General features: G+C 33.4%; 1 protein-coding gene across 1 annotated transcript in view; it reads right to left on the minus strand.

Annotated features, from left to right (window-relative positions):
• TENM2 (teneurin transmembrane protein 2) overlaps positions 1 to 18,929 on the minus strand; it is a 3,534,961-nt gene that overhangs the window by 3,142,784 nt on the left and 373,248 nt on the right. The window contains exon 4 of the mRNA XM_072756643.1: positions 17,124 to 17,162. The gene's annotated coding sequence lies outside the window, so the exon portion shown is untranslated. The remainder of the gene's footprint in view (positions 1 to 17,123; positions 17,163 to 18,929) is intronic.

The raw sequence follows: 18,929 nt of genomic DNA on the forward strand, positions 1-18,929 counted from the left end.
TTAATCATCACACTGAAGGACATTTAGATTGCTTTCAAGTTTTGCTGGATACTGAGTAAGATTGCTACAAACATCCACGTGCAGGTTTTTGTGTGGCCATAAGACTTTCACATAAACTGTCAACTCCTTTGGGTAAATACCAAGTAGCAGATTGCTAGAAATTGTGATTAGTTTTGTAAGAAAACGCCAAATAGTCTTCCACAATGGATGCATCATTTTGCATTCCTAACAGCAATGTATGAGAGTTCCCATTGCTCCACATCCTTACTAGAGTTTGGTGCTGTCCATATTTTTGGATTTTGGCCATTCTAATAGGTGTGTAGCAGTACACTGTCTTCATTTGTAATTCCCTGATGACATATGAAGTGAAGCAGCTTTACGTATGCTGATTTGCCATCTGTGTATCTTCTCTGATGAGGTATCTCTTAAGGTCCTCTTTCTGAGTTGTTTTCTTATTGTTAAGATTTAAGTGTCCTTTGTATATTTTATACAACAGTTCTTTATCAAATACATCGTTTGTAAATATTTTCTTCCAGGGCTCAGCTTGTCTTCTGATTCTTTTGACATTACCTTTCATGGAGCAAAAGGTTTTAATTTTTATTTTAATCCAGTTTGTCATTTATGTCTTTCATGGATTGTACCTTTGGTATCGTATCATTACCAGTTAGCATTTTCAAGTTTGTTTTCATATATAAGCATATATATTAAAAATGATCCAATTTGTAAAAATTAATTTACATAACTCCTTATAATTTTGTTTTAAAATGGAAAAAAAAGAACAACATACCCAAATTCTGTGGAAATTTTAAATATATTACAGTATATTCAAAGAGTGAAATATCATGTATTCATTAAAATGATTCTGAAAATGTTCTATGATAAAGAAAATCTTCTCTAATAAAATTTTAAAGTAAAATGCAAAAAAGCCAGGGGTACCTGGGTAGCTAAGTCAGTTGAGTGACCAACTCTTGGTTTTGGCTCAGGTCAAGATCTCAGGGTCATGAGATTGAGCCTTCTGACAGGCTCTGCTCAGCAGGGAGTCTGAGAGATGCTCTCCTCCCTCTGCCTCTCCCTCAAATAAATAAATACATAAATAAATATTTTTAAAAAGTGAAAAGAAATGTGATATAAACTAAATTTAAATTAAAAAATTGATATTCATGCAAAATTTATAATAAAATATACAAAATGTTTTCTCTGAATAGTAGGCTTATGAATGCTTTCAATATTATTTTCTTTGACAATTTTATTTTCAAATTTTCCAAATTTTTTATTATAGAAATACAAAAGAAATTTATTCTTTAAAAAAAAAACAGATTTAGGACAAACCAGATGAGATAGTATTCTCTAGGTTATTACTGGGTTTATATATTGAAATCTATGAACAATGCTGATGATATTACTGAGATGTAAACTTTAAGTAATCCCCCAACTTTATCAAGTCTATTTTCAGGGAGAAGGAAAACCAAAAATTCTAATTATATTAAATATTTGGTCACTGTAGATCCTTAAATTCTCTGAAACTTCTACACCTGACCAATTCTTTTGTTTCAACATATTTAAACACATACATTTTGTTTGTTTCAAATACATTAATATATAAATACCAGCAACATAGAACAAACAAAATATTTTTCATTATGTACCAAAATTGGGCAAATTTAATTTAAGTTTCTCAGTTCCCCGGTAAAGGATCTATTCGTTTGCTTATCAGTTCTTGAGAGTTTAAGTGTAGTGCATGACATTTTCTAAAATTCTCAGCTTCAAAATCCTGTCCTCAACACTAAACGAGTAAATCTTCGGAGGTAGTTTTTAGGGAGTAATAACTACTCTCGGCAAACCCAATCTAAAAACACATCAAGACAAAATTACACAAATTAAAAAGAAAGATAAATTATAAATACTATATGCACATACCCACTACAGTGCTCTAGAGTCATCTTTAATGAATTATGTTTTCTTAAAGTTCAAGTAATATATTCCTAAATTTAAGGTAGATCAGATACTAAAATAAATAGTTTGTTTCATTCACCTTATTATTTACATTTCAATCTTTTCCAACAAGCAGTTAAAATAACTTTTAAAAACTGACAATTCTAATTAAATATTGCACAGTTGCCTAATATGCTAAATAAAACAGTCCCTGAGGCCCATTCAACCTCCTTTTAAGAATAGTAGATAAACTCCAGTACTTCCTCAGAGCTGAGTCTCCACATCTATTTTCTTTCAATTTTAACCACACAGTCAATGTTGCCTTATCTTCCTTTACATTTGTTATGAAATCTTCTGCCACTTTCTTTTTTCTTTCTTCTTGAAGTTGTCAGATTCTATATTTTCCCTTCAGTATTTCACTCAGCCTTAATGAAAATTAACCTCACAGTCAAAATAAAATGGAGCTTAATGGAAGAAAAGAAGAAGGTAATAAGTTTATAAGAAAACTGATGCCATACCTAGGAAAATCAGTGTCAAAAGCTGTGATCATGTTATCACTTGATGATACAACATCATTAACACGGCTGATGTAAAGTTACCCTGAGTATAAGTAATTGTGTCTGGGAGAACACAGGTGTGAGTGTACATACCACCCACTGGATTTCACTCCGAATCTGTGAAGGTCATATGTTGTCATCACATTTCAGGACCTGATACCAAAATAGCAGCACCTTTGATGATAAAAGATAAGGCTGCAGCATGAACGGAAAACCAATCACCTTCTTTATAATGCAGAAAGCTCACACTGCAAGGCATTTCCATTCTAATAGAAAAACACTTCACACATTCCACAGATCAAAAGATATTTGAATCCCTCATATCTGATATTTCATTTCATGTTCCAGGCTATTCTCCTTTCTCTCTCTCTACCTCTTCCTTCACTCCCCTTCCCTGTTCTCTCCTCCTTAACCCTTGACCACGTTTCCTTACTAAATCACACCACAAGCAATAGTTTCAACTTTGCCTTAATCAAATACACATAAACCAATCACACTGATTAAATGATTGAGCACCAAAGATTTACAACAGGCTCTGTAGAAAATAAAACTATGGATATAACATCTATAGTATAGTTTACATTTTCAAAGTTGCAAACTTTCTGTTTATTCACTTTTGGTTCACTTGATTATGTTTTGCAAACTTGAAGTTCAGTAAGCCAAATAAAATCCACAAGAGATTTTAGGGCCCAATAATAATCTGGTGTTTAAATTGAACTTTTCCTAAACAATTTAAAAATACACAAATAGGGATCCCTGGGTGGCGCAGCGGTTTAGCGCTTGCCTTTGGCCCAGGGCGCGATCCTGGAGACCCGGGATCGAATCCCACATCGGGCTCCCGGTGCATGGAGCCTGCTTCTCCCTCTGCCTGTGTCTCTGCCTCTCTCTCTCTCTCTGTGACTATCATAAATAATAATAAAAATAAAAAAATAGAAAAAAGAAAAGAAAAGTGAATTTTTAAAAAATAAATAAATAAATAAATAAATAAAAATACACAAATAAAAAATAATAATCCATATCTTTCTCTAGTTTTCTGGAATTCAGAATAGTTGATTCTGGAATAAATTAGTTTGGAAATTATTTTCTATGATTGATCATGATATAGTAATCGTAAATTCTATTAGCTTGTCTGAGTGTAGTATGATCTTTTTTTTTTTTTTTATTTTTTAAAAGCAATATCTTCACTGAAGTAATTCTATTTGTGGCCATAACATTTAAGAATCTGAATCTTCTTCAGTTTCCATTAGCTTATTTATTAATCAGAGTCATGTCTGTCCATTCTTCAAGGCCAAATTATTCTAGGCTCCTTTATAAAACTACCCAGGTTATTCTAAATCTATCATGTAGCTACTAATATATATTATTCTATTTATCCTAGTTTTGGGAAATATTCATCCCCTACTCTCAATACATGTGGTTCCCATGAAACAGATTCCATTTGTAGTTACATGCCTGGCATGTGACTTAAACCTGGCCAATACAATCCTCACATTTCTCTGCCTTAGTGATTGCCTCAAGAATGAGTACATGACCTTATCAGAACCAACTGAACAGGTTTTACTAATATTTCTTATGCAGAATTTATCTACTTTCTCTGCAGTAGTTGGCTAGTTGTACCCAACTTGCAAACACAAGGAGTATGTCTGTCTGAGAATGGAACTAATATGAAAGAGATCTAAGATCTACAGAGTAAACAGATTAAGGACATTGTTTGATCCTCTGACTCAAGCAGCTAATGAGTTTATATGTATTGCTAAAAATCTCAGTTTCCAAGGATAATGATTTTGCCTTTTGTTTGAACGAATTTAGGTTAAATTTTCTGTACCTTGCAACCAAAAGTCTTAATTGACACACAGCAATGAATACTGTTACTTCAGATTTCCTGTAGAAATTGAAACTGTACAAATTGTCATTTAATAATATACAGGGTAAATTATTTAGTACATATTAAGGAATGCTTGTTTTTAGTCTCTCTGATAGGATTTAATTTCTACAAGGAAAATTTTATAATTAGCCATGTTCTCCTGTATTAAAGGAAAACTGAGACACATTAAATTTTTCAAAAGTTTATTTGGGTATACTTCAAATGGAATCACATAGGCCAACCAAGAATAGTTGGAAGTATTCCACAAAGAGAAGCTGGGGGCAAGGTTTTCATAGAGAAGACAGTGAAGCAAAGCAATTATTTGATTGGTTATAGCTTAAGCAGTTCTAATTTGGGAAAGCCTTGGCATCTGTTTGTGATTGGTTGTTGTCAGGTTTCATTTTCTTAGATTCGAGTGTATTGACTCTGGCATAGGTTTGGTTTGCTTACATAGATTATTGAGGCATTAGAGCCACCTCAATCTAATGGCTTCCTTCTTTAAATACTTTAACATCAGCATATAGTCTCCATAAGTTTAAATTTGAATATAACACATAGGGACAAAAACACGCCTTACTGAAGCCAAGTTCTGTTAAGGATACTTCTAATCTGACATTCTCACCTTAACTACAATAGTAAGAGAGAAAAGGGAGGCTCACCAGTTCAAATATCTTTCTTTCTTAATTATCACAGATTATTTAGGAGTGAATTTTATCACAGTAACAACATAATTAAGAATGACAGAATTCCCTAACAGGTTATTTTATTTAATTTATTGTGGTACTTAACTTAAATCATAATTATATGGATTTTCATGATAAAAAGTCAGCTTCTCATATAATTTCTCAGTACCTTGAGCAGTGGAAATCTTTACATCAGTCTAAGGGTTGTTTTTGAACCTATCAGGTCAAAATTTCCTTCTATTCACCTACTTAATGATATTTTGTTACTCTGGGTATTACAATAATCATTTATGCCAGTCTGTGTTGAGAAGTCACTCTATGTATTTGGTCTAAATTACTAATTGCATAAATGTCTGTCTGCATGCACTATTTGTCAAAGTTGACTGTTTAGGTAGAGTCTTTATCATTGGTTTCTACATTTTTCTAATGCTTTTGAACAAATGTCTTCTGTTTTTTTTATTTGAGATAAAAATTTATTTGAGATTTATTTGAGAGACAGAGAGAGTGAGCACAGGATGAAGGAGCAGAGGGAGATGGAGGGAGAATCACAAGTAGACTCCCCTCCCCACTGAGAGCAGAGCCCTATACAGGGCTCAATCACCATGACCCTGAGATCATGACCTGGGCCAAAATCAATAGTTGGGATGTTCAACCGACTGAGCCACCCAGGCACACCTCAAACAGATTTCTATCTCAGGTATTATCACTTAGGATTTCTTGTTCCTAATTAGATACCTGTGAATGTGGTAAAAGGTACTGTCTCTCCACCCCAAAACCCCATCTTCTCAGTTCTCTGATTACACAGCAACATTTTTCCTAACTCTTCCTTCAGTTGCTTCAGTGATTTGACTTTATACAAGCCATGTCATTTTTAACCAAAAAAAGCCTTCCTCCTGGATAAATGCAGATCCAACCGAGAGCCAAAAAACCTAGATATCAAGTTATTTTCTATTAATCACATTAAGCATATTCCCCACCTCAAAGTTACAAGCTTTTGTTTTTATTTAAATACTGTAAGATATGTGTTCACCAGAGTCTTACACTTAAGATATACTCAATGATTATGTTGACTGATAAGAAAAACCATTGACTGATAAGGGTAATGGGCACCATTCATTTTTCATTCTCAGTTTTCTAAATTGTGTCATTCAACATTAAGTCTTATTATAAGAAGTATATTAAGTATAGATCTATTAGCTGAAATAAGAATTTACAGTGTGATGATCAGTAATTCTATAAATTACTAAATTCAATTGAATACAGGTGTCAACACCTAATTAAGAAGGTCATCAACTCAACAAGAATTATGCTACCATCTTCACTGTCTATTAATAACTTCTCAAAGAGCAGCTCTTCACTCCAGGTTCTACACTGAATCCATGCTTTGAATACAATTCCTAATCCAAGATTAATTAATTTAAACTTTACCTTTGTGTAAAACCTATCAACTACAAGCAGGCGTTAGTGGGACTATAGGTACTCAGGGACTCTACAATGCCAAAGTGTAACAGTACTGGATTTTAATATAAGAATTTATCAGAACATGTGAAAAGTCATCTTCTTTACTTGTATTTTGGTTTACCAAATTATTTAATGAAACTATTTCTCTTGAAAATTAATTAGCCACAAAGCTTCATTGTATAACCTGTTATACACAATACCATAGTAATAAGAATTTTAAGTTATAATGGTTACTTTTTTGAGCAATTTCCATTATTATTTATAAATATTTTAAAACCTTTAACAACATACAATGGGATATAATAATAAATTTATTTGGTCAGCACTTCTAATGCTATGGAATGGAAATGTTGATGAAGGCTGAGAGAATGTTTCATAAAAGCAGAATACGAAATTTTAAAATTGATAAAGAGCATTTTTGTAAGACACTGAAATCACAGCAACTAAAAGTGATCATAAGGAAGAAGTATCAGCACCACATCATTACAGAGGAGTCAAAAAAATAACCTTAGCATCATCAGTGATGTGGATGACATAAAAAATTAAAATACAGACAGGTATTTTAGAAACATTATTTTGAAGGCAATAGATTCACAGGAATAAAAGCTTTTTCAAATTCAATAATTAGTGGGAATTTCTTTAGAAACTCTAAAGTGTAATCTAGTTATCAGTTGTTACTATCCTCACTCCTATAATTTGGAAACCAAAACAACAATGCAGTATTAAGTAACATGAATTTAGACCAAAAATAATCAAATAAACTTTGAACTTTAGATAATAAGAACCATAGTTAAATAGGAAGAGAACCCAAGCTAGGGAAAAAAAAAAAAAGGAGCAGATGAACATACAGGAGAAATACTAGGATACAGCAGTTTTAGGAAAACAAATGGGAGAAAAGGACATTTCCTCCCCTGATTTTTTTCCTGCATGAGAATGTACATTTATGGCTTTATCACAACTTTTATTTTTATTTCACAGTTCTTAATAGACAAGCTAACCTATAATTATCAAAGAATGCTTAGAGTAGTTCTTCAGATAGCAGGACACTAAAAACACATTTACACTTAACAGGAGGTGATTAGTTGGTGGAACGTGTTAGAAAAGCTGCAAATCCCATACAAGTATCAGTCCTCTCATTCAGGGGTTGTTTTTCATCACTGACTGAAATATATAGTCAATTCATTAAACTTTCTTTCAAGTTCTAAAATTGTTCCAGGTGAATTTTCAGGTGTTTTTCCCATCATGTCATGTACCATAGATTGGCAAAGACACAAAAAGACATGGTCAAATATAAATGAATGAGCTGAAGTTTTTCGGAAATATTTACTATCCAACAGTAGTCTCTTGATAGAAAACAATGGGTATTGGATTCAAAACTATATTAAAGAAACTTTTTTTTTTAGTTTATTATGTGCCAAACACCAAGGTAGACACAAACATATACTCCATCCTATGCAAAATGAAAACCAAACAAATTTACTCCAGTTGAGCTGCCATTTAGTAAAAAAATGAACGGCAGTAATAAACCAAGTACTAGTGATATGATACAGTAAGTGTTAAAACATTCTGAAAAAAATAGAAGGGGACGTGACTATTTTGGTAAGGTGAAAAAAAGGCAAGTTGATAATTGAGTTGGATCTTAAAAAGGAGCTGTTTTCATTGTTTTGTTACTATTGTTTTAATTTTTGTTTGTCTTTTTCTTGCTGAAGAGGAGAAGTAGGTGAAGGGCAAAAGGAAGCAAGTGTTAAGCTTTGGCAAAGTAAGCCCATTTCATGTTTTAGTAGCATCAAGTTTTCCATGAGATTGGAATTTAGATACACACACACACACACACACACAAAGGTGGTGATTGGTAATGCTGTTCTACATGAAATGGTCACTGTATCAGTCAGGGTTCTCCAAAGAAACAGAACTAATAGGATATAGACAGAATGATTAGATAGATAGATGATAGATAGATAGATGATAGATAGATAGATAGATAGATAGATAGATAGATAGAAGATAGATAGATGATAGATAACAAAGATGAAAGAAAGAAAGAAGGAAAGATTTCTTCTAGGAATTGACTCATAAATTTTATAGGTCCACAAGTCCCATAATCTGCCCTCTACAAACTGGTATAATTGAATCCAAGTCCAAAGGCCCTTGTACTAGGGGCTTTAATATTGGAGGACAGGAAAAGGTGAACATCCTAGCTCAAGAAGAGAGTGAATTTGCCCTTTCTTTGCCCTTTTGTTCCACTCAGGCCCTTAACATATAGATAAGGTCCCCTCACATTGGTGAGAGGGCAGACTCCTTTACTCAGTCTACTGAATCAAATGCTAATCTTTTCCAGAAATTACACACTGAGAAATAATGTTTTTCTAGCTATCAAGCATTCTATAGCCCAGTTAACACATAAAATCAACCCTCATAGTCAGTTAGCCCCCAGACTTTTCACAAGTCTACAGCTGTCTTAAGTTCCAGTTTAGATATTGTATTTCCATTGATATTTTCCCTGATGCTCTAATCTAAAGCAAAATCATATCTCTTCTCCAGCTCTATCACATCACCTTATTTTACCTTCTTTGTATTTTATTTTCATCCTATATTTTCACTATAAAACTTTTGACTTCCTGATGTTTTTTGTTACTTACATATTTATTTATTCTATGCATCTTTCCACTAAAAATATAAATTCCATAAAGCAGGGTACCTATCTTTTTACTCACTGGAATATTCTGAAGGACCAACCTAGAGATGTATCTTAATATGTGCCTGAGAACTAACAGATGAGCACACAAAATTTCAAAGATCATTTAGGAGAGTGCTTATTTTAAAAATAAGCAAATATAATTCTAAGTCAATATTAAAAGCTTAAATGATTCTCCAAAGATCACAGTCTCATTCAGTAGGGGTTAATTTTCTTTTATATATAAATATATAATATTTACTCAACAAAGTAATACTAATGCATTTATTTTCAAAAATTAAAAAGATAAAGTTCAAGGAAAATGAAAGTTATTATAGTGAAAGCAAAAAAGATTTGATACTGAAAGCTTAAATTCCAAATCCTCTTTTCAAGTTTCAAAAATTAGATACTTACTAATATCTTAATGCATCAAGGAACTTTTCTCCTATCACCCCAATACCCAGTAATAAAAATCATATAATTATCTATATTAGACTACCAGCAAAATAGCTGTTCCATTAGTATCTGCCTTTAAAACTCTATAATTGTCTTTCAAGACTTCCTTTGAAGAGAGATTGGTCCCCCAGTGTTTGATGGTTTTAAAACATGTACAAGTTTTCTGACACTCCTTCCATCAGGAGGTAGAGTCTATGTTCCTTCCTTTGCTTGAATCTGGGAGGTTTGGGATTTGCTTTCAACTAATACAATGGGGCAGAAGTGACACTGTATAATTTCTGGGGCTAAGTCACAAAAACCAATGTAGCTTCTCTATTATTCATTGTAACACTCACTTGTGGAACTCTGAAATGATATGTAAGGATCTAACCATTCTGAGGAAGCTGCATTATAAGAAAGCCCAAGACACATGAAGATACCAGGTGTAGATGTACATTTGAGGATCCAGGTTAAGTTCAAGCTAATATCTAAAATGAACAACCAGATTTGTGAATGAAGACAATTCCAGGTGATGCTGGTCACTGATTCCAAGTTTTAAGTCTAAGTCTATCCAGCTCAGGCCCCAGACATCACAAAACAGTGAAGATTTATTTCTACTATGACTTTCCTAAATCCTTAACCTACAGAATCAGTGAGCATAACAAAACTGTTGTTTCAAGCCACTAAGTATTAGAGTAATTGTTATGCTGTAATTATAATCACTATACAAAGATTCTAAGTTTCATTAGCATGAACAAGAGATTCACACAAGCATGGACTGAAAAATAGAAAATCCTTCATAAGAAATCTCCATCACAAGAGCTTATCCTCAAATAACCAGATATTCACTATTAAAGAGAATTCAATGTATGCTGGGACAACTCTGACATTTGATAATTCTAAAAAGTACTTACCAGATAGGGTATTATTGTGCTTTATCAGCAAAAACTCTAGAGACTTTACATGCTTAAGGTCTTTAACTAAAACTGGGTTTGTCTTTACTTCTTACCCTAAACTGGTAATTGTGAGATAGCATATTTATCATACATATAAGTTTTACTTCTGAGTATTTCTGCTTTTAGAATAGGCCTCATAAGCATGGGAAATGACCACGTAAAACAAGCAAGTGAGCAAACAAGTGACAAGAGAAAACAACCTCTTTTTCATCAGAATAGTTTCAACCTAGAGAAAATGTTTTCCTAACAGTTCATATGGCTAGTTGAATTACTTAGACCAAGGTCTGTGTGAAAAGGTATTTGGATCAGATGAAAAAATATCACTGCAGTTTGTAGTTAGAATAATTTCATTTATGAAAGTAAAAACTTATTTTTGCCCAAAGGTGGTACCTGAAAAAGACATCTAAGTTTTAGTGCAGGCTGTACATGGAATGAAAGAATGAAATTTGGTTTAACTGAAAGAATGAAAATTTGGTTTAACTGTCAATGTAGCTAGGTATTTCAGAAGACATTCTATGTCTCCCAAAAAATTAGAATCTTCTTTTTCTTAAATAATATAAAAATCACTAGATTTCACAGATTATTTTGTGTTAACACGTCACTCCCAAATATTAATAGACATTGGCCATAATATAACCTCAGTATTATTTTGTCTGAAATAAGTTCTATTTGGGGACATCTGGGTGGCTCAATGGTTGAGCTTCTGCCTTTGGTTCTGGGCATGATCTCCGTGTCCTGGGATCAAGTCCTGTGTCAGGCTTCCCGTGGGGAGCTTGCTTCTCCCTCTGCCTATGTCTCTGCCTCTCTCTGTGTGTCTCTCATGAATAAATAACTAAGATCTTTAAAAAAACTATTTGGATGTTGTCATCTAAGTTAGAAAATATGCCATCTTTCATGAACATTTAATTCACTTAAATGACTAGGCTATAAATTCTCTGCAATATGTGTAAGGGATACTTGGCAATTCTATAAAACAGTGTTGACCACAGAAATAAAATGTGCCCACAAAAAAAAAAAAAAGCTGCAGACAGAATTTTAAATTTTCTGGTAGCCACATTTTAAAAAGTAAAAAGAAACTGATGAAATTAAAATTAAATTATTTTTATAATTATATATATAATTAAAAATATATATAATTTAACATAATTTGTCCAAAATATTATCTTTTCAATATAACCAATAAAAATTTTTGGGACTTTTCTTGTATAGGCCTTTGAAATAGTTTGTGTTTTATACTAACAGCACATCTCAGTGCGAGATGTAGTGTTATTTCAAGGGTTCAATAGACATATGTGACTAGTGTTGACTAGTTGGAGAGTAAGGCTAGAGTATTACCCACAGTGGAGTAAATCTCAGGTTTTGTGCATTTTTATCCACTTCATTTTTCCCTTGATGGCAAGGTTCTAGTTATTTTAAGAACCTCAAATAATAAGTAAATATATTCTTTTATAGTAATTAAGGAATCATTTATTATTTAAAATAAACCTTTATTTCTTTCCATTAGCTTTAATTCTAAATACTGATATGCTACTTTAATTCAATATTCAGATTTAATCAGTTTTCCAAAACTGGTGACAAAAAGACTAAATGTAATAAAGGAGTAATTCTTTTGGCTGATTTATCAGCTGTGCAGAGAAATCTCTTACCACCTTCTCTTGTCCCCACCGTTCATCCTGCCAGTCACTCCATTATGCAATCCTCCTTGATTTTTTCATGTTTCATATAACTATTAACTATTTAAAAATTTTATTTAAATCAGTTTACCTGTTGTTTATCTCTGTTACTATATTGTAATACAGGTTCTGTGAGAGCAAGCAACATTTTTTTGCTCAAGCTGCAATGATGCTCATTGCTTAGAAGAGTGAATAGCACATCAGAAGTATTCAATAAACACTTGTTCATTGAACTAACAAAGATCCTCATTGTATTTTAAAAACATAGGCACTCTTTAGTATAGTTTACACCAAATTTACACCAAACAAAACAACTAAAATACTATGTAGAAAGCTTCACTTGAGAGTCCGTGAGTTCTTAAGATCATTTTAGGAAGTTGTGGAATTTTTATGGTGGTTCACATGGTGGAATGTCTCCTTTAAAAGCAAGAAATTCAGAGATAAAAGACATCACATTTCTGATTCTAGGATAAGAGAAAAGCTTATCCTTTCCCCCCAAATATCATCTATAGTCTAGTTTATACAATGCTATTAATCCAACATACAAACATGTTTCTTTCCTGTTATTGGAAAAGCCTCTCAAATTTAATTAAAGTCAATAAAGAAATTAAAAGCTTAATGAAAGCAAGAATCCTCTGAGTGTGCTCATGCTGTTATCAGCCTGTGATGTTGTAAAAGATAGGATTATGATTTCATTGCCAGACAACCAAAAGACCAGAAAGGATAACAAGAAGAGCTGTGAAAAACCTCCTGGTGAGAGAAATCTTAGAGTGAAAAACTGTTGCACTTAATCAAGTCAATGAAGAAATTAAATACAAAAGGATAGCTTCTGAACATAACCACTTATTGTTTAAATAAAAATAATTTGGAAAAAATAAGGGAAAATAATTTGACATTGACCAAAATTCCTACTCAATGTGAAATTTTGTAGGAAACTGCAGGATTGTGACCACCATCCCTTCTCAAGAAACCTCAAGAAATTACAATTGGCCTAGATCAGAATGTAAGTATTTATTTGTATTATTTCACTTTAAAAATGAGTATTATATGAACTACAGATTTTTTTTAAGATTTTATTATTTATTCATGAGGGACAGAGAGAGAAAGGCAGAGACACAGACACAGGCAGAGGGAACAGCATGCCCCACTCAGGGAGCCCAATGTGGGACTCGATCCCTGTACTCCAGGATCATGCCCTGGGACGAAGGCAGGCTTCAACTGCTGAGCCACCCAGGCATCCCTGAACTGTAAATTCACTACATACTTCTAAGTTTTCACACCCAGATTAAGATAACCCCTCATCAGTTGTTAAAAGCTTCCATAATAGTGGTCAAGAGAGAGATGTCTGGGAACAATACTGGACTTTTCCTGCTTCCCACTGCCTTCAGAAGTAGTGCAGAGGGTACCCAAGGTACCAAAAGATTCTTACCACTCCTTCCTTCTATGAGATCACCACTGTCACAGCCTTCATTCGGGTTTATTTCAGATCTCTGCCAGAAGCTTCTGACTTCACCTCTCATTTCCCACATTTTCACCACTTTAGACTCTGCACATTTCCTGTTTATTCCCTCTCTCCCTGCCTTCCACAGTTCCTAAATCTTGCCCACTGTGCTCTGTGCAATTCACAGTGCATCATCTTCAAAATTCACAGTGCAGTATCTTCAAACTTGACTCTGAATGTTTCCTTCACCACCTTGCTCATGGGAGCCTTGGATCTTCTCTGAGAATAGTGCTTTCCCAATGGATTGTTTTATCATTTTTCTCCTTCTTTCCTCACATACCCAAAGCTGTATTGGGCTAAGTGTCCTCTTTATGCCTCATTTCCAATTCTAGATTATTCCCCCTTTCTTCACTCTGAAATGCTGTAGCTTTGAATTATGTCATCAAATATTACTGCATACGACTATAGTCAGCTCTTGTCCCTCATGTTATTCCACCTCATTTATTGAAAATTTTAGTTTCTATTTCGACCATTCTCTCAAAGATCTTACAAATCATATGATATCAGTTTGTAGGAAATGATTCTTCTAACATTCTACCTTGATACAAATAACTATAAGATTTCCATATTCACAAGTTCAAATATTGACTTCCTGGTCATATACATATGTATAGGAAGAGACAGAAAAAAGAGAAGAGAGAGGGAATGGAACAATGAAGAGAAAAGAGAGAAGACTGATCCCTTCTTAAATGTTTGAACATTAATTTTATTTATTTATTTATTTATTTATTTATTTATTTATTTATTTATTCATGAGAGACACAGAGAGAGAGCCAGAGACATAGGCAGAGAGAGAAGCAAGCAGCCCGGTACGGGACTTGATCCCGGGACCCCAGGATAACACCCTGGGCTGAAGGCAGGAGCTCAACTACTGAGCCGCTCAGGAGTCCCTGAAGATGAATCCTCTTTTTTTAAAAAGATTTTATTTATTTATTCATGAGAGACAGAGAGAGAGGCAGAGACACAAGCAGAGGGAGAAGCGGGCTCCAATGCAAGGAGCCTGATGTGGGACTTGATCCCAGACCCCAGGATCATGCCCTGAGCTGAAAGCAGATGCTCAACTGCTGAGCCACCCAGGCATCGCTCTGAACAAGAGTCTTAAGTGACTCTTTAATATTTAATAATTCCTTTAAAACTCAGTCATTAAGTTTTACTTTCATAGACAACTATAATGCTTTTTATTTCTTTAAATATTCAACTTCTCCTCCCTCAGATTCTCAATCGACAATCTTTTCTCTCACTTTACTGAGAAAATCAAAGCAACTTCCACCACAACTCTCACCCTCCTACCAACTTCTGTACCCATTTTTTCTTTCATCTAAATGATACTGATGAAACACCAACACTCCTATTGATAAGTCACCCTCTGCAATGTGAACCAGAGCCTATGGCTTCTTACCCATGCAGAGATATCAGTCTCTTTCAACATCAACCTTATTCTTGCCAATAGATTGTTCCCATTCCCACCTCCCCTTCAGCTACCACTTCTTTTATTTGCTTTCCTTTCCAGAAAAATACTTTGAGACAATTTTCTATCCTCACTGTTTTCAATTTTTCTTCTTACACTGGCTTTTCATCCCCACCAATGATCAGTTTTCTATCCTAGTATTACTTAACCCAAGAGCAGCAGGTGTCATGTTTGTTCCCTCTTTCTTAAAGCACTTTCTTCCTTAATATTCAGGTTATTTTCCTACCTCAATGACCAACACTGAGGTATTCCAGTCTCTGGTTCTTAGATCCTTTCATTTGTCTTTCTGATCTACTCTCTCATGACTTTGAATCCTAAGGTAAATATTTAACTGCTTATTTAAATCTCCACTTTGATGTTTAATTGGCATCTGAAAATTAACATGTTCAAGATAATTTTTATTTTCCTACTGAACATGCTTCATATTGTATCTTTCAAATTTCAGTGAAAGCTACTCTATCCTTTTGGTTATTTATATATGGGAGTCACACTTGACTTACTTTATCTCATTTCTCTCAACTGATTCAAAAGCTAATCTTATTCGGTCTACCTTCAAATTATATCTAGAGTATGACCATTTTTCATTTTCTTACTGCCACTGTCCTCCTCTATACTGGATTTTTTCAATTGTTTCCTACTTCAACCTTTGCTCACATTCCTCAAGGAATTCTCAACACAAAAGCCAGAATGATTCCATTAAAATTCAAGCAGTTTCTTGTAAATCCTATACTTAAAATTCTCCAATTTTCCCCCATATTACTTAAACTAACTTATTTACTACTCTAAAACCCATATGATGTACATTCAAATATTAGTACCATTTTACAGACCAGGAAGTTTGGCTTAAACAACAATAGTTAAGTGGTTGTATGAAGATTTAATCTAGCTTCAGAAACCATATTTTCAGCCATTATTATTTACTGAAAAAAAATAGTTTTAAAAACAAACAAAATCCTAAAGCATCCATATGTCTGGTGTATGACAGACCTCTTCTACAATTCTCCCCTTTGCTTACTCCTTCAGCCACCCTAGCCCTACTGCTATTCCTTATACTATTCAAATGGAAATGCTTACAGTACCTTCAACTATACAAAACTTTCCTTGCCTCTTAGTTTACATGTCTGTGTGGCATTTCAAGTTTCCTATTCTTCCAGCTGATTTCTTTCATTCTCTAGTAAATGCCATGTTGTTTCTATTATGAAAATGTTCTCATTGTCCATTTAGTAAGTGATATCAAAGAGATGGGGTGGCATTTGATTAATGCTGCCTATCAGGACTTTGGCTCTAGAAAGTCAGTACTCCAGACAATTAATTACTAAGACTGAGAGACCTTAATCTTTAGGTCCTTAAAACAAAGTTCCCTAGCTCTTTCCCATCTTAAAGTCTTTGCATTTGCCGTTCCCTTATTCTAAGTTTGTTTCTGCATTGCTCACTCTAGCTCAGCATTCATGTCACTGTTCATTTGGTGCCTGCTCATAGAGGTTTTTCTGACTATTCTAGCAAGCATAGCCATCGTTACTCTCTCTAACCACTCAATCTACCTCATCATCCTGTTTTATTTATTTATCATTAATGGATGCATTCAACAAAAATCTAGTATAGGTCAGACATTTGTCAGTAAGTAAGCATTCTAGCTTCCCTAGAAGGTACCATCTAATGAGAAAGATAGTCAACTAGGCTATAAATAAATAAAAATCAAGTGGTGATATGTACTATAAAAAATAAACCAGGTTATGTTTCATAAACAATTAAATAAATAAATCAGGTTAATGGGAAAAAAGATTGCCTGTAAGCAGAAGCAATCTACTTTTTCTCAGCTCTTTGTGTACTGGGCATTCTATTTGAAAACAAAGAGAATGTAAAGCAATAAACAAATTATGAGCATTATTATAATATTTTGATTGATTAAATGTCCTTACCATAAGAAGTTCTTCATAAGATCCCAAAAGATAATTTCCCTAGTGGGGAAAAAATCATGAAAATTAGAAATAATGAGTATCACATATTTTGTGATTTATTTAGGTTTCATTAGCAAATTCAGATTTCTCTTTTTTCTTTAACTTAACCATACATATTAAAATAAGACTACCACCAGTATTTGAACAGCCAGAATACTTTTACATTTGTTATAACACTATTGGTCTATTAGCAAATAAAAAACAAATCAATCACATGGGGTGTAAATACTCAAGAAATTTCCACTTCTAATTCTAATACTAAGCATCTAACTTTTATTGGACTCAGTTTCCTCATTTTACAAAATCAAGGAATTTGTTTCAATTGATTTAGAGCATATCTAAAATTCTAATTATGTTCAAAGCTAAGCTAAAGTAATTTTAACTAGTTTAAAGAAAAATTTTATACATATAAATTTTTAGATACCAATTACATACACACACATTGTCAAGATGTATTGCATGTATCTCATGTTTTAAATTGGAATTTGAAGTTATTGATTAATTTGCAATTATTTATTTCAACCATGAGAAGAACACATTTTCCTTAAACTTTATTATTCTGAACACTAGAAGCCTGAGATGAAAAGGAAGAAAGAAAATTCTAATTTGTCCCTGAGTCATTTAAATGGCTTTTAAAAGAATCTTTTGATCATAGAAAATATTTGTCTATCCATTACCTTTTTTCAAACTCTACTATGTTTTTTCCAACACCATACTTTAATTTAAATTTTGACTACCAACTTAGAATTGAGCAAAAGCAATAGATATCCAAAATCAGTGGGCTGCTGTGAATCACTTTCAATAAGAGAAGAAAACAAATGAATTACAGCTAGCATTAGGCTCTGGAATTGAAATTACAAGCACTCTGAGGAGTAATTATAGTATGTGGTCCAAGGATCCTGCTGCTCAGGTCCATTAACATTGCAGACCCTGCTGAATTATGAAAATGTTCCTAAGATCTAACATTTTTACAAAAAGATGCTGAAATCAAATCCCCAAAATACTCCCTTGATAAATACAAGGTTATATAAAACTCAATATTTATATTGTAGTCTTAAGAAAACTTTGAGACATACAGATATATTTCACATGTTAAAAGCAGTGAAGTGTCTGTTATTAAAATGAATGTGCAAAGCAAGTTAAAACTCCATTAAATAGATCTGATTTTAAATTCCATCACCAGAAGAAAATGACTCTGGTATTCCCAAAGTAATAAAGCCCAGAGTTCTTCTGCAATTCAAGAATGCAGACCTGGGGCAGGTGAAAGTTTCAGAACAGTTGATTTCATCTTAATATAAGTTGGGGGGGAGGGGGATGCATCGTGGGATAGATTATTCCCAGCTACTAAAACATTTAAATGGAGAATATGTTCATGTTAGACCATTCCAGAAAAGGTTTCTGACTAGAGGCCCCCAACACTTCTTTCCCATTCAGGCTATATAATTCTGTGTTTCAATAACCTTTGTAGTGACCATACTAAAAAATCGAGATCCAAAACAAATCTGCATTAATATATTTTAAACATCAAGTCCATATTATGCATTTCTTTAAAAATGTGCCATGCTGTTTACGAATATATCATAATCACAAGCAGGACCCTCACATATGGAGTTTCCTAGGTCTCAAACACTCTTTCCCAAACTCTTTCCCAGTAATCCCTGATTAACCTATAGGTTCTAGCCACATATTCTCTTTTCCAGAAATTCTTTCCTGTCCCTCCCACCTTTGAGACAAATTGTGTTTTACCTATTTCCCTTACTAGATCAT

This window comes from Vulpes vulpes, chromosome 4, assembly GCF_048418805.1.
Source record: "Vulpes vulpes isolate BD-2025 chromosome 4, VulVul3, whole genome shotgun sequence".
In the NCBI taxonomy this organism is placed as follows: Eukaryota; Metazoa; Chordata; class Mammalia; order Carnivora; family Canidae; genus Vulpes; species Vulpes vulpes.